Here is a 12,853-nt window from a genome sequence, read left to right on the forward strand (position 1 = left end):
TTCTAGCACAGTGGAGATCTGAAGGGAAAGCTTTTCTACCTGCTGGTTTCAACCTGCGAGTCTGAGCTTACTTAACCTTGAGAGGTGGTGAGTCTGCTGTCACTAGAAGTTCTGAACAGACGCTCAATGACCAGAAGATACTGCAGGGGGATCTGTGAATTATTTAGGACCTCACTGTCCAAGGTGGTAGGCACTAGTGACATGTGCTATTTGGTGCTTTATGCTCATTTCATATTTAAAAATATTTTATTTATTGTAAAATAATTATAGATTTCCAGGAAGTGGCAAAAATAGTACAGTGAGGTCCTATGTACCCTTCACCTGTTTCCCCCAGTGGTTACGTTTTACATCACTGCACAATATCAACACCAGGAAACTGATGTTGGTACAATGTGTGTATAGTGCTATGTCATTTTCTCACATATGTAGATATGTGTAACCACCACCATAATCAAGACACGGAACTATTCCATTGCCACAAAGATCTCCCACCTGCTACCCTTTTACAATCAGCCACCACCCTCTCCCCCACCATCCCTAACCCCTGTAAACCACTAATCTGTTTTCCATCTCTATAATTTTGTCATTTTCACAATGTTATGTAAATGGAATCATACATGTGTGCTATTTAGATTTAAAGTTTAATTTATTAAAATTAAAATCAAATAGAAAATTCAGATCCTCAGTTATACCAGCCACATTTCTAAGGCTCAGGAGCCACAGTTGGCTATGGACTATCACATTGGATAGCACAGATATATGGCCGTTCCATCATTGCAGAAATTTCTATTGGAAAGTGCTACTTTGGGGAATGAGACCAGATCCGTGGTTCACATCTGCTGATTCATAGACCAAATTATCCAGGAATGTGATGAAATATAGAGTCCTGGGTATATTACTGATCTATTGCTGCATATTAAGTTATCCCCAAATATGGTGGCTTAAACAACAATTAACCTTTATTATCTCACATACTTTCTGTAGGTCAGGAGTTCGAGTGACTTGGCTGTGTTATTAGGCTCAGAGTCTCTCATGAAGTTGCGGTCAGGGCTGCGGTCATCTGAAGGCTTGGCTGGGGCTGGAGGTTCTGCTTCCAAGGTGGCTCACTCACATGGCTGGAAGGTTGGTGCTGGCTGTTAGGGTGACCACTTGTTTCCATTTGCTTAGGACTAAAAGGTTTCATGGGATGTGGGACTTTGAGTGCAAAACTAGGACTGTCCCGGACAAACTGGAACAGTTGTTGGCAGGAGAACTTGGCTCCTCCCAGCATGGGCCTCTTCCAGGGCTGCTCGAGTGTCCTTATGACATGGCCACCAGCTTCTTCAGAGTGAGTAATCCTAGAGAGAGCAAGGCAGAAGCTCCAATGTCTTTTCTGACTTGCCTTGGAAGTCACATGGCATCATTTTTGCTGCATGTTTTCCTTAGAAGCAAGTCACTAAACCCTCTGGTCCACATTCAAGGAGAGGGGAATTAGGAGCCATCTATTGAAGGGAGGATTGTCAAAGAATTAGTGGACATACTTGAAACCCTCCACACTGGCCTACGCCTGAGATCATGATGGGCATATGGGGCGGGGCCTAGGAATCCATACTGTATCGAGGTTCCCTGATGACCCCTGATGTGCAGTCAGGTTTGCCCACCACCAGGTTGACTGACCTCGGTGGTCCCTTCCCACCATGAGAGGGTGGCCATCCCACCTACCTCAGTAGACACTCACAGGATGGAAGTGGGAAAAGGGCAAGTCCAGGCCAGAGAAATTGTTGAGCTGAGCATGATTCCTGAAGCTCTATTAGATTACATGGATGTCCCTTCTCGCCTATAAATGAACAATTGGGGTACTGCTTAGAAAATCCTGGCCATACTGAAACATTGAACACTGTTAGAAATGATCATAACCAAACTGCATAGCAACACGGGAGAAAAAACTCGTGATACAATACATCTACTTGAGGGATGGTTGAAATGCTGTAGCAATGCATGGACAAGGTCTGGAGATTAATTATTACACAAAAAGAACAGAGTTGCAGTTATGGCAGGTGGGCGGGGAGAGGATTATGAGCAATTTAAAGAAATGCTAGTGTTGTTATGTATTAGTGTTGGTTATATTGTCTTTTCAGTAAAAAGAGGGCCACTCCTTCTTCAGATCTTAGCTTAACTGATGCCTTTTCAGAGCCCTTTCCAACCTTCTTGGTTAAAGCTTAGCACCTTGGTTGTGCCCACATAGCACATGTCACATCTGCAAATGCGTTGTCTCTCCCTGTAGCCTATGAGCTCCATGAAGAAAGGCAGGGATGTGTCTGCTTTTGTTGCCCAGAGTCTCCCCAGGGCCAGCCCAGTGCCTTGCACATGCATGCTGCCCAGGAACTGTTAACTGAGGCACGAATGAGGCGAGGTCTGAGGGAAGGAGGAGGGAGATGCTGCCAGTAAAGGAGGCAACGGGAAGCCTTCTGTGGCTGGTGGTAGAGAGGGGAGGCCGGGGATCAGCCTGGTCCAGTGGCCCCTGATCTAGAGATGTCTAAGACTTCATGGGCCTTCACCTCTTGAGAATCTGATTAAATCAGCATTTCTCTACTTCAGCATTGTTGATATTTTGGGCTAGATAATTGTCTGTTGTGGGGGGCTGTCCTGTGTATGATGTTTAGCAGCATCCCTGGCCTCTAACCAGTAGATGCCAATAGCACATCCTCCCTGTTATGATGATTAAGAACATCTCCAGGGTCCTGCTCAGTGGCCTAGTGGTTAAGTTCATGTGCTCTGCTTTCGCGGCCCAGGGTTTCTGGGTTTGGATTCTGGGTGTGGACCTACACACTGTTCATCAAGCCATGCTGTGGTGGCATCTCACATACAAAATAGAAGAAGATTGGCACAGATGTTAGCTCAGGAACAATCTTCCTCAAGCAAAAAGAGGAAGATTGGCGACAGAGGTTAGCTCAAAAAAACCCCACACAAAACCCTCCAGATGTTGCCAAATGCCCCCTGGGGATTGCCCCAGGAGCTGAGTTAGAAAACCAGCCCAGCACTCTAGTGGGCCTGAAATATTTGCATGAAGATGAGCCGAGGATGTAAATGAGGGAGACTGATGCCTGTCTTACACCCAGGAAAAGCTCTGCGAATTTGTTATTCAGAGCCTGTGGGGCACAGGCACAGGGTGTGCTGCCACCTGTTGGTGAGTGAGTGGGAGTGCGCCCCGGGCTCAACCAGCCCAGGGACAGCAAAGCAACTTGGCTGGCAAGTGGGCTGCAGTTGGCCTGGCCTTAAGGGCCTCTCCCCAAGACTGGGCCAGGGAAGCCCCAAATAAAACCAGTCAGGGTGTTCAGCAAGCAGGAGGGTCAGTGGGAAGGGACATTTTCCTATCTTTTGGTCAAATGTTTAATGACGTACTTGTTAAAGAAGACATCAAGTCAACTTCATTTATTTCCTTTCCCTTTTTCCTACAGACACCATGGCCCCTCCTCTTTAAACTCTCTCCGATTTGGGGCTTGGCCCTCAAAGATTTGTGTCAGGGCAGGGACCCTGCGAGTTGGAGTCATGCCCAGCTTGTCACTCTTCAGCCACTCACCTTGGCCAGACTGGTGGTGATCCCAGAGGCAACCCCCTCCCCCAGGCTGGGGTGTGGGAAAAGGCAGGGGGTTGGCACCTCCAATGGCTAAACCCAAACTCACGGTCTTTCCCTACGCCTGCCCCTCCTCAGTGCACCCAGCTCAGTAGGGACAGCACCAACCCCTAGTTATCTGGACGGAAACATCGCCTCCATGGCTGAGTCTTACAGGCTCTACTTCCTCAGTCTACTTTATCCTCTCCTCACCTCCACTGCACTCCCACCAGTGTCTGAGCCACCCTCATTCCAAGCCTGGTCCAGCACAAAGGCTCAGCTAGACGGTTCTTCCGTTCCATGTGGTGTTACCTGGGGTCACGCTTGGAGGTGCATTTAGCTGGGAGCTTGGCCAGGACTGGAATGTTCTAAATGGCTTCATTCACATATCTGGTACCTTGGCTGCTGGGGGTAGGGGTGGGGGTGGCAGGGCAGCTGGATCTCTCTCTCCAGCAGGGTAGTTGAATTTCTTATTTGAGGGGACCAGGGCTATGAAAGAGAGAATGGAAGCTGCCTGGCCTCTAGGGTCTAGGCCCAGAATGGGCACAGTGTCCCTTCTACCACATTCTGTTGGTCAGAGCAAGCCCTGAGGCCAACCCAGTCTTAATAGGAGGAGTGGTTGGGAGGAATTTGCCATCATATTTGCAGACAATACACTGTGCCCACCTTTCTCAGGGCAGGTCAAGCCGTCCATTAAATATTCACTTGCTCACATCATTTTCTTCATTTATTTCTCCTCAGAAGTCATCTGCAAGGAGAGGCCTCCCTGACTGTCCTGAGGAGACCCCCTGTTGCTCTCTACCCCTGCCCCGCCTTAATTTCCTACAGTCGCTGACCAGTGCTTGACAGGGCAGTCCATGTTTATTTGCTAGTTGTCAGTCTTGCCCTCTAGCCAGTAAGCACCAAGAAGGGAGGCACTGTGTCTGCTTAGTTCACTGCTGAGTCCTCAACAGCTAGAAGAGTAGCAGGCCCACTGTAGGAGCCCAATACATATTTGTTGAGTGAATGAGTGTTTCTAAGAAACTTTCTTCCATAACACTTATCAAAGTTCATCATTCCTTGTTTATTTGTGTGATGATTTAGCAAAGTCTATCTTTTCCACAAGGGAAGAGACAGTGTCTGTTTCTGCTCACCATTATATTATATCCCCAGTTCTTCAGGCAGCATCTGGAAACAGCAACCTGCAGTGAACACTGGCTGGATGAATGAACTCTGAGTGGGAGCGACAGGATGGGGGGCAAAAAGTGAATCATCTTCCAATAGAATCACCCTCTTTACAACACGCAGATGCTGGATCCTGAAGAAGAGGGATGTAAATAAAAATATTCTGAACTGCTTTTCTTTAACCCCCTCAGGGAGCTGGTATTCAGAGCAGCCACACCCTGAATTTCTTTCTGTGAGGTTATGTAACGTCACAGCATTTCTCTGAGCGGGCTGTTCCAGGATCACTCAGGGTGCTTGTGAAAAATGCAGCTGCTGGCCCCACCCCAGAAATATTAATGGAGAACCCTGAGGGGTGAGGCCCCACCACCTGCAGGGTCCCCAGCAGTCCAGGTGATTCTCCTGTGCACTACATTTAGAAACATTGCCTAGGCGCCAGCCTGGTGGTGCAGCGGTTAAGTACGCACGTTCCACTTTGGTGGCCTGGGGTTTGCCAGTTCGGCAAGCTATGCTGTGGTAGGCGTCCCACATATAAAGTAGAGGAAGATGGGCATGGATCTTAGCTCAGGGCCAGTCTTCCTCAGCAAAAAGAGGAGGATTGGCAGATGTTAGCTCAGGGCTAGTCTTCCTCAAAAAAAAAGAAAAAGAAACATTGCCTAGGGCCAGCCCTGGCGGCCTAGTGGTTGAGTCTGGTGCACTCTGCTTAGGTGGCCTGGGTTTGGTTCCTGGGTGTGGACCTACACCACTTGTCTGTCAGTGGCCATGTTGTGGTGGCAGCTCATATACAAAATAGAGGAAGATTGGCAACAAATGTTAGCTCAGGGCGAATCTTCCTCAGCAAAAACAAAAAACATCGCCTTTGCATTTCTGTGTCAGATGTTTGGATTTTCTTGGGCTGGTTTCTCCTTTAGACCACCTTGTGTCTCTTAAGACCTTGGCAGCTGTATTTCTTTATTTCTCCCAGAAGGCTTTGTAAACAAGCAGCCTGGCCCATAATCCCTGAAAAATGAGGTATATTTCCTTACCTTCCTCAGGATCATGGAGAGGTCAGATGGTCCGATCCCCTGTGGTTGGGCAGGATCATGCTTAAACCACAGCAGGTAGAGAGGAAGCAAAACTGGGTTCTCTCCTTCTTCAGATTTCCTGTGTGTGGAATTATGAGGTTTGTGTCTGGCGCTAGGGAGAGAAGAGGTGGGTCCTCGATATGGGGCCCTTTTAGCACAGTTAGGGAGCAGCAAGCATTTCCCCAGGGGTGAAGAGGAGCCGGGGACAGGGGAGGGCGGGAGAAGGGGCCTAATCTTCTTATGTAAGAGTCATGGAGGAACCTGTTTTGTAATCCCAGAGCAGCAGGGCTGCTAAGTTTAGATTTGAACCTGAAACTTCTCGACTTCGAGAGGCATGTGAGGCTGCTGCTGACTTGGGCCAGGCTGGCTGTGGCAGGAAGGGCTGCATCTGTGGCTCCACTGTCTCCACTCGGCAGCTGTGGGAGATGGTGGGTGTCAGAGGAAGGAGGGACCTAACAAGTTTTAGGAAAGCTATGGCATTTCCAGAGAAAACCCTGATGGTCAGCCTACCCCCCACAATCTCTCCTCTAGCAAAGACCAGAGTAAGTCAAGGGGGTGGAGGGGGGCATGAGAGGCTGCGGTGGAGACAGTGGGAGGGACACTCGAGCTCAGTAGCCAGTGTGGCTGCTGATTTTTTGTCTGTCTGTCTGTCACTGTCCACATTGGAAAGAAAGTCCTTCCCACTGGCCAGGACAGAGGAAGAGGCACTGATGGTGGGGCCAGTGAGGAAGCAACTTCTCTCCAGTTCCTGGAGGAGGCCTTCGGGGAATAAGAACCTGTAGGCAGTGCCATCTCAGCCAGGGCAGATGCTTGGCCTGACAGCAGACCTTGGGCAGCCAGGAGAAGCCAGTCCTCTTTGTACAGAGTGTACACGTATGTACGTGTATGGGGGGTGATGTAGAGGAAGCACGCTGTGAGAGGGAGCACAGTCCACAAGACCTCCCCCACTGCTGACACCAACTGCAAGTTTGAGGGTCTCCAAGACCACTCTTACGTTTGATAATTCACTAGAAGGACCCGCAGAACTCACTGAGGGCGGTTACACTCACAATCGCGAATTATTACAGGGAAAAAGCAGAGACTAAATTCAGCCAAGAGATGGGGCCGGTGGCATAGGAGTTAATTTTGCAGGCTCTTTGGTGGCCCAGGGTTCACCGGTTGGGATCTTGGGCGTGGACCTGTGCACTGCTTATCAAGCCATGTTGTGGTGGCATCCCACATATAAAATAGAGGAAGGTGGGCACAGATGTTAGCTCAGGGCCAATCTTCCTCAGCAAAAAGAGGAGGATTGGCAGCAGATGTTAGCTCAGGGCTGATCTTCCTCAAAAAAAAAAAAAAAATCAGGGGGCTGGCCCCATGGCCGAGTGGTTAAGTTCACGTGCTCCCCTCCGGTGGCCCAGGGTTTAGCCAGTTGGAATCCTGGGCGCAGACATGGCACATCTCATCAGGCTACACTGAGGCAGCATCCCACATGCCACAACTGGAAGGACCCACAACTAAAAATACACAACTATGTACCAAGTGGCTTTGGGGAGAAAAAGGAAAAATAAAATCTTAAAAAAAAAAAAAAATCAGCCAAGCGATGAGATGCATGGGGCAGAGTCCAGGAAAATCCAAACCTGGAGCTTCCAGCTGTCTTCTCTCGGTGGAGTCCCAGACAGTGTTAACTGCTCTAGCAACGATGTGTGACAATACATGTGGAATACTGCCCACCAGGAAAGTTCACCCGAACCTTGATGTCCAGAGATTTATCACGGCTCTGTAGTCAACTGTCCAGTAGCTCTGGAGGTCCTGCTGATACTGTGTGACTTCAAGCCCTCACCCTAAATAACATTGTTAGTTTGTCCAGTGTGGCCAGTCCCTACCCTAAATAAAGATACTCCTATCTGGCAGGACATTGCAAGGGCTTAGAGAGTACTTTCCAGAAGCCAAGGGCAAAGGCTGGACCTCTCTTTGGGTGAGGTTAAACTCTTTACTACACAGGCAGATTAAACAGTGCCCAGCCCACAGCAAGACCATTCTTCCTGGAGGTTTGGCAAGCCGTGGAGCACAATTCCTAGATGTCTGGGCTGTAGGACAGAGAACACTTGTTCCCAAGGTGTGTAACCAGCATAGAGGAGCGTGAGCCACTTCGTCAGCTGCCTCCCTTTATGCTGGGCATCACTCACCATCTCTTCAGTCATTCATTTGTTCACCGTTTACTGAACACCTGTGACGTGATCAGCACTCATTCTAGTCGGGGAGACAGATAATAAAGACCAAGCCAACTATTAAGTAATGTTTAAGGCTGCTGCATGGTATGGAAAAAGGGCTGAGCTCAGAGTAAGGACGGAGGGGAGAAAAGAACTTGCCTTAGATGTGCGACAGGGAAGGCAGCTTTGAGGAGGTCCCATTTAAGCTGAGCCTAGAGAACGAGAGGCACCAGCTGTGGGAAAAATCGGTGGAAGAGTGTGCCTGGCAGAGGAGCACATGGGCCTCGGCTGGCAGTTGACACCTCTATACAGACTGTGAAAAGGTGCCCAGAAGCAGAAACACAGTCCCATCCTTGTGGCTGACACAGTCTTGTCAGGACCCGAGGCTTCATGAGCCATGCATGGACAGGATCTCAGCCCCACACATCCCCTTGGCCTGTGCTTGTGCAGTGTGTAAACCATGCCACCCTACATGGCAGGCTTGGACACACAGTGCCTGGAAGGCAGCATCCCTGGGTAGCCCTACCAGGTTGGCACCACACACTACGCCATTTTAACTCCATCTGACTTCACCTACATTTTAAAAAATAAAAAACCAAGTTGTGCCTGTTAGCAGAGGCCCTGGTCCCAGATCCTTGGGCAGTGAATGCAAATCAAAGGGGAGAGGCAGCTCCATATGTGTCTTCAGGGCAAACTGCATGTGTCCACTCACTGGCGGGGGGGTGGGGGGGTGGGCTGGAAAACGGGTTCCCTGTCCCTTGCAATAAAAGGAGATCCTAGCTGAATTTTCTTCATCTTTCTCAGGAGCCAGCACATGCTGAGCAAAGGAAAAACTCTTGCCTTCTCTTGGCTCCCAGGTCTCTGAAGGATTCCAGCCCAGGTCATTTCTACTGCCACCCTCACCTACACACACCCACACCCAGGTGCACGTGCGCACACACTGGTGTCCCTTCCAGGGGACCTTACAAGAACCAGAGCTGGACCTGGGTTGGCCACACGACAACAGGAAGGTGCACAATCCAAATCGCAGGTGGTTTTTTACAGCAGAAATCCCTACCTCTTTTCTTCAATGATTTTAGTATGATCTCTCTCTCTGTCCCTCGCCACCTGCGCCCCCCCTCCCCCGCCAAGCACACACCAAGGAAGACTGTGAGGCTATAACCTGGAAGAAAGCTCTTACAAGAAGCTGACCATGCTGGCACTCTGACCTCGGATTTCCAGCCTCCAGAACCGTGAAGAACAAATGTCTGCTGTTTAAGCCGCCCGGTCTGTGGTATTTTGCTATAGCAGCCCGAGCTGACTTAGACACCGTTCTAACAAATCGTTTATAGCAATGCCTATTATAACAAACTACCACAGACTTAGTGGCTTAAATTTAAATTTATTATTTTACAGTTCTGGAGGTCAGAAGTCCAAAATCAGTCTCATTGGGCCAAAGTGAAGGCATCAGCAAGGCTGGTTCCTTCTAGAGGTCCTGAGGAGAGAAATCAGGTTCCTCGCCTTTTCCAGCGTCTATAGGCTGCCTGCATCACGTGGCTCGTGGCCCCTTCTTGCATCTTCAAAGCCAGCAGTGGAGTATCTTCCAATCTCTCATCTCTGCTGCTGTTCTATCACCTCTCTCACTCTGACTCTGGTCTTCCTCTTTGAAAGATCCTTGTGATTACATTGGGTCCTCCTGGACCATCCAGGTTAATCTCTCCATCTCAAGATCCTTAACATAATCACATCTGTAAAGGTCCTTTTGACATGTAAGGTAACATCTGTATAGGATTGGGTGATCAGGACGTGGGCATCTTTGGGAGGTCATTGTTCTTTCTACCATAGTTTGTCTCTATAGTTTTTAAAGTTATATTTGCAGTGATACGGAATATATGATTGCCTTCAGTTAGTATTGTGGCAGAAATGGTCCCCTCAGGAAGTTTTTGTAACCTTCTTTCCTCAAGGCTGTCAATGCTCCATAGAGGGGATGTGCTTCAATTTGCTCAAGCTGGAAACCAGGCTGCATTCCACTCTGGGCTGCTGTACAGCTTCCTGAAGCCAGCGTTCCCCACCCCGTGCTCGGGACGATTGCCTTAGCATAGGTCCCAGGAACAGGTCAAAGGGAGCAGGTTTATGATTCTTTCTACACATTGCCTAATTGCTTTCCAGATTGTGTCAGTTTACACAACCTCTCCTGATCCACCTCATTTGGCTTTCATAAAAAGAAAAAAAAAAAAGGTTGTCTCTTTTTATATTAAAGGTATGGGAAATATAAAAAGAACTGAAGGAAAAAATCACTCATCATTCCATAAATTGAAATACAACTTTCATTACTACTTAATACATTTCTTTCCAATATTTCTCTCTGGGTGTATGTATATATAATTTTTAAAAAACATGGATAGGATATTGGAACTTCTTGGAACTATTTTAGATCTAGGACAACTCATGTGTTTGGATATGCAGGAGAAAAATTTTTATTGTGTTTATCTTGGGATGGTTTCCATCCTGTTGACTTCTGCTCTCCATGTCACGCACAACCTGGAGGCCTGGCCAGGTCCTTCCCTGGATGATGAATGTCAGGGTACAACGTGAGGAGAGTGGCTGAGATTCTTGACTATGAACCCTCATTACTGACTCCCGTTACCCAGGCTTTAGTCTGGAAAATGGTTAGAAAGGTTAGGTTTTATGAAAATTCAGCTTTATAATCCCATTCATTCATGCTGGTTACAAGCAGAATATTTTTCTCTTTAAAAATTAATTTATATAAATTACATCTTCCATTTCTACTTTCACAGACCTCATCTTCAGGTTCTGGTTATTTGGCAAAGACAATAAAGACGTACAGGGACCTCTGGCCCTGAAAAGAGAAGGGCGGGAAGTGTTTCAACATAGGTTCTTAGGAAGGATTGGCTGCTTTTCATCTTGCTAAATATAGTAGAAGAGCTACGGCTGTAAGTTAGACATAAGAAAGAACTTCTCTAAATGAAATATTCTTACACTGGTCACCCATTCCAATACTAAAAATAAAACAAGAATCTCATTTCCCCTGGATGTTGTACCTTGTTCTGCTTGAAGAGAGGAGGTGAACTGAGTTAGGACCTGGAAGGAAACCTAATCCAAACTGGAGCAAGCAAAAAGTGAATATTTCAGCACAGATGGCTGGAAAGCACAGGGGGTAGCCTGAGGTATGGATAGATCCCAGGGCATGATGTCCGAGGAATCCGGTCTCTGACTTTCTTTTGTGGGCTGGCTTCGCTTTTAGAAAAAGGAGGTATTTCAATACCCCAGAATGTCTGCCTGGGGCTCATTGGTCCATCCCTGAAGCTGGGCGAGTGCAATGCTTTGATTGGTCAGGCCGAGCCACAGGGCCACCCCAGGAACAGCCCTTGAGTCAGGAATGGAGTCAGCTCCATCGAACCTTGTGCACAAGAGGAGGCGGCGGCGAAGACTCATTCCCCCAAAGAAAAACCATTGGACCCGGCCTGGGTTTCTTCAAATTTGCAAGAGAGGACCTGATTGGCTGGGCTTGGGTCAGGTGTCCGCCCCAGCCCAATCAGCGGTGGCAGACAGAGTGGAGGCGGGGCTGGGGGTGGGGTTGGTAAGCCGGGTGTGACAAGCAGTCTTTGCTCAGCTCTCGCCTCAGGGCTGTGGTGGGGAGGGGTCAACACCAGGGCCTGAGGGCTCCCTTGTCCCGCCTGATGTCTTCACTGTTTTCTGAGTGCTTATTTGTTAAGTGTCCCATTTTTAACTCACAGTAACCCTCCCAAGTTGAAGCCGAGAGGTTAGGCCCGTTGCTCAGGATCACAGCCAGTAAAAGGCGTTCAGGTGACTAATCTGAACGCAGCACCTGGGTGAGCCCCAGAAGGGACTCAGAGCAGATGGGGCATGGGGAACTCTCAGGCCCAGGTTAAGGGTCATGAAAAGGGGGGGGAGGGGGAGGTGGCAGGGAGGGGTGGAGGGGAGGGAGCACTCTGGGCATCACTGACCCTGGACGCAGCGTCGGCTCCAAGGTTGTGGGAGGTTTCCGGAGCTCCATCTTCCCGCAGAGCCACCTGGTCCTGCCCTGCCTCCCTGAGGTCCTGTCCTCCCAACTCTGCCTCACTGCACTCATGGGTGACTCAGTGGCTTTCCCTGCCCGACCCTCTCCAGGAGTGGACTGGGACCTCTGCGGGGTGGGGACGGCCAGGTTGGGAAGTCTCGAGTCCCCAGTCAGCCATGGAGCAGCTTAGGAGCCTGGGGAGAATTCTAGCATCGATCCTCCCCTCTCCGGGACCTCAAGGAGTTTAGGGACTACTCCTCACATTTTCAGTCAGACCTGAGCCCCCTACAGGGCCCAGGGCACCCTGTCCGCACTCCGCCCGTAAGCCCCCTCCTTCTCAGCACCCCGCCCCCACTGAAACACCAGTTGCCACTTTCCCATTTAAGCTGCCGCCTCTTTCCAGCAGCCTGTCCGATTGCCTCTTCGCTCGCCCCAGCTGCCTATTTCTTTAATTTGCGCCACAGGTGGTTGTGAGGGAGCATCCTGGCGCCTCCTCCATGGGGTCTTAGCCGCCTTAAGTCTTGGAGAAAGTTTGCTGGCCGAAGGCGAAGGATGTGCAGAATCTGCATCCAGCCACGAATTCATTCATCCTCCAAGTCGGCTTGGGGCGGGCCTCGCCCGGGATGCCGGAGACACGCAGTGGTGAAGGAGATCACCGCTTAGGGCTAGCGGGGAGTCTCCACGCACCTTCCCCGAGCTCCGCGGGAAGCAGACCGCGGCAGGGCACGGGTTCCCGGAGCGGCCCCCGGCTAGTCCGAACCTGCGTTACCTCGGCGCGCCGTAAGACCCAGCAGAGGACGTTCTTGCAAAACGCAATTTACTT

At 49.5% G+C, this 12,853-nt stretch overlaps 1 long non-coding RNA gene across 1 annotated transcript; it reads right to left on the reverse strand.

The window, feature by feature from the left end:
* Nucleotides 1-723: 723 nt before the first annotated feature.
* Nucleotides 724-6,025, reverse strand: LOC124243006 (uncharacterized). The gene is made up of 3 exons (XR_006889571.1): nucleotides 5,779-6,025; nucleotides 1,702-1,816; nucleotides 724-1,337 (listed from the first exon to the last, which is right to left on the reverse strand). It is a non-coding gene; the product is annotated as an uncharacterized LOC124243006 (long non-coding RNA).
* Between the last annotated feature and the right edge of the window lie 6,828 nt (nucleotides 6,026-12,853).

The sequence above is a fragment of the Equus quagga genome, chromosome 7, assembly GCF_021613505.1.
Source record: "Equus quagga isolate Etosha38 chromosome 7, UCLA_HA_Equagga_1.0, whole genome shotgun sequence".
NCBI classification, from domain to species: domain Eukaryota; kingdom Metazoa; phylum Chordata; class Mammalia; order Perissodactyla; family Equidae; genus Equus; species Equus quagga.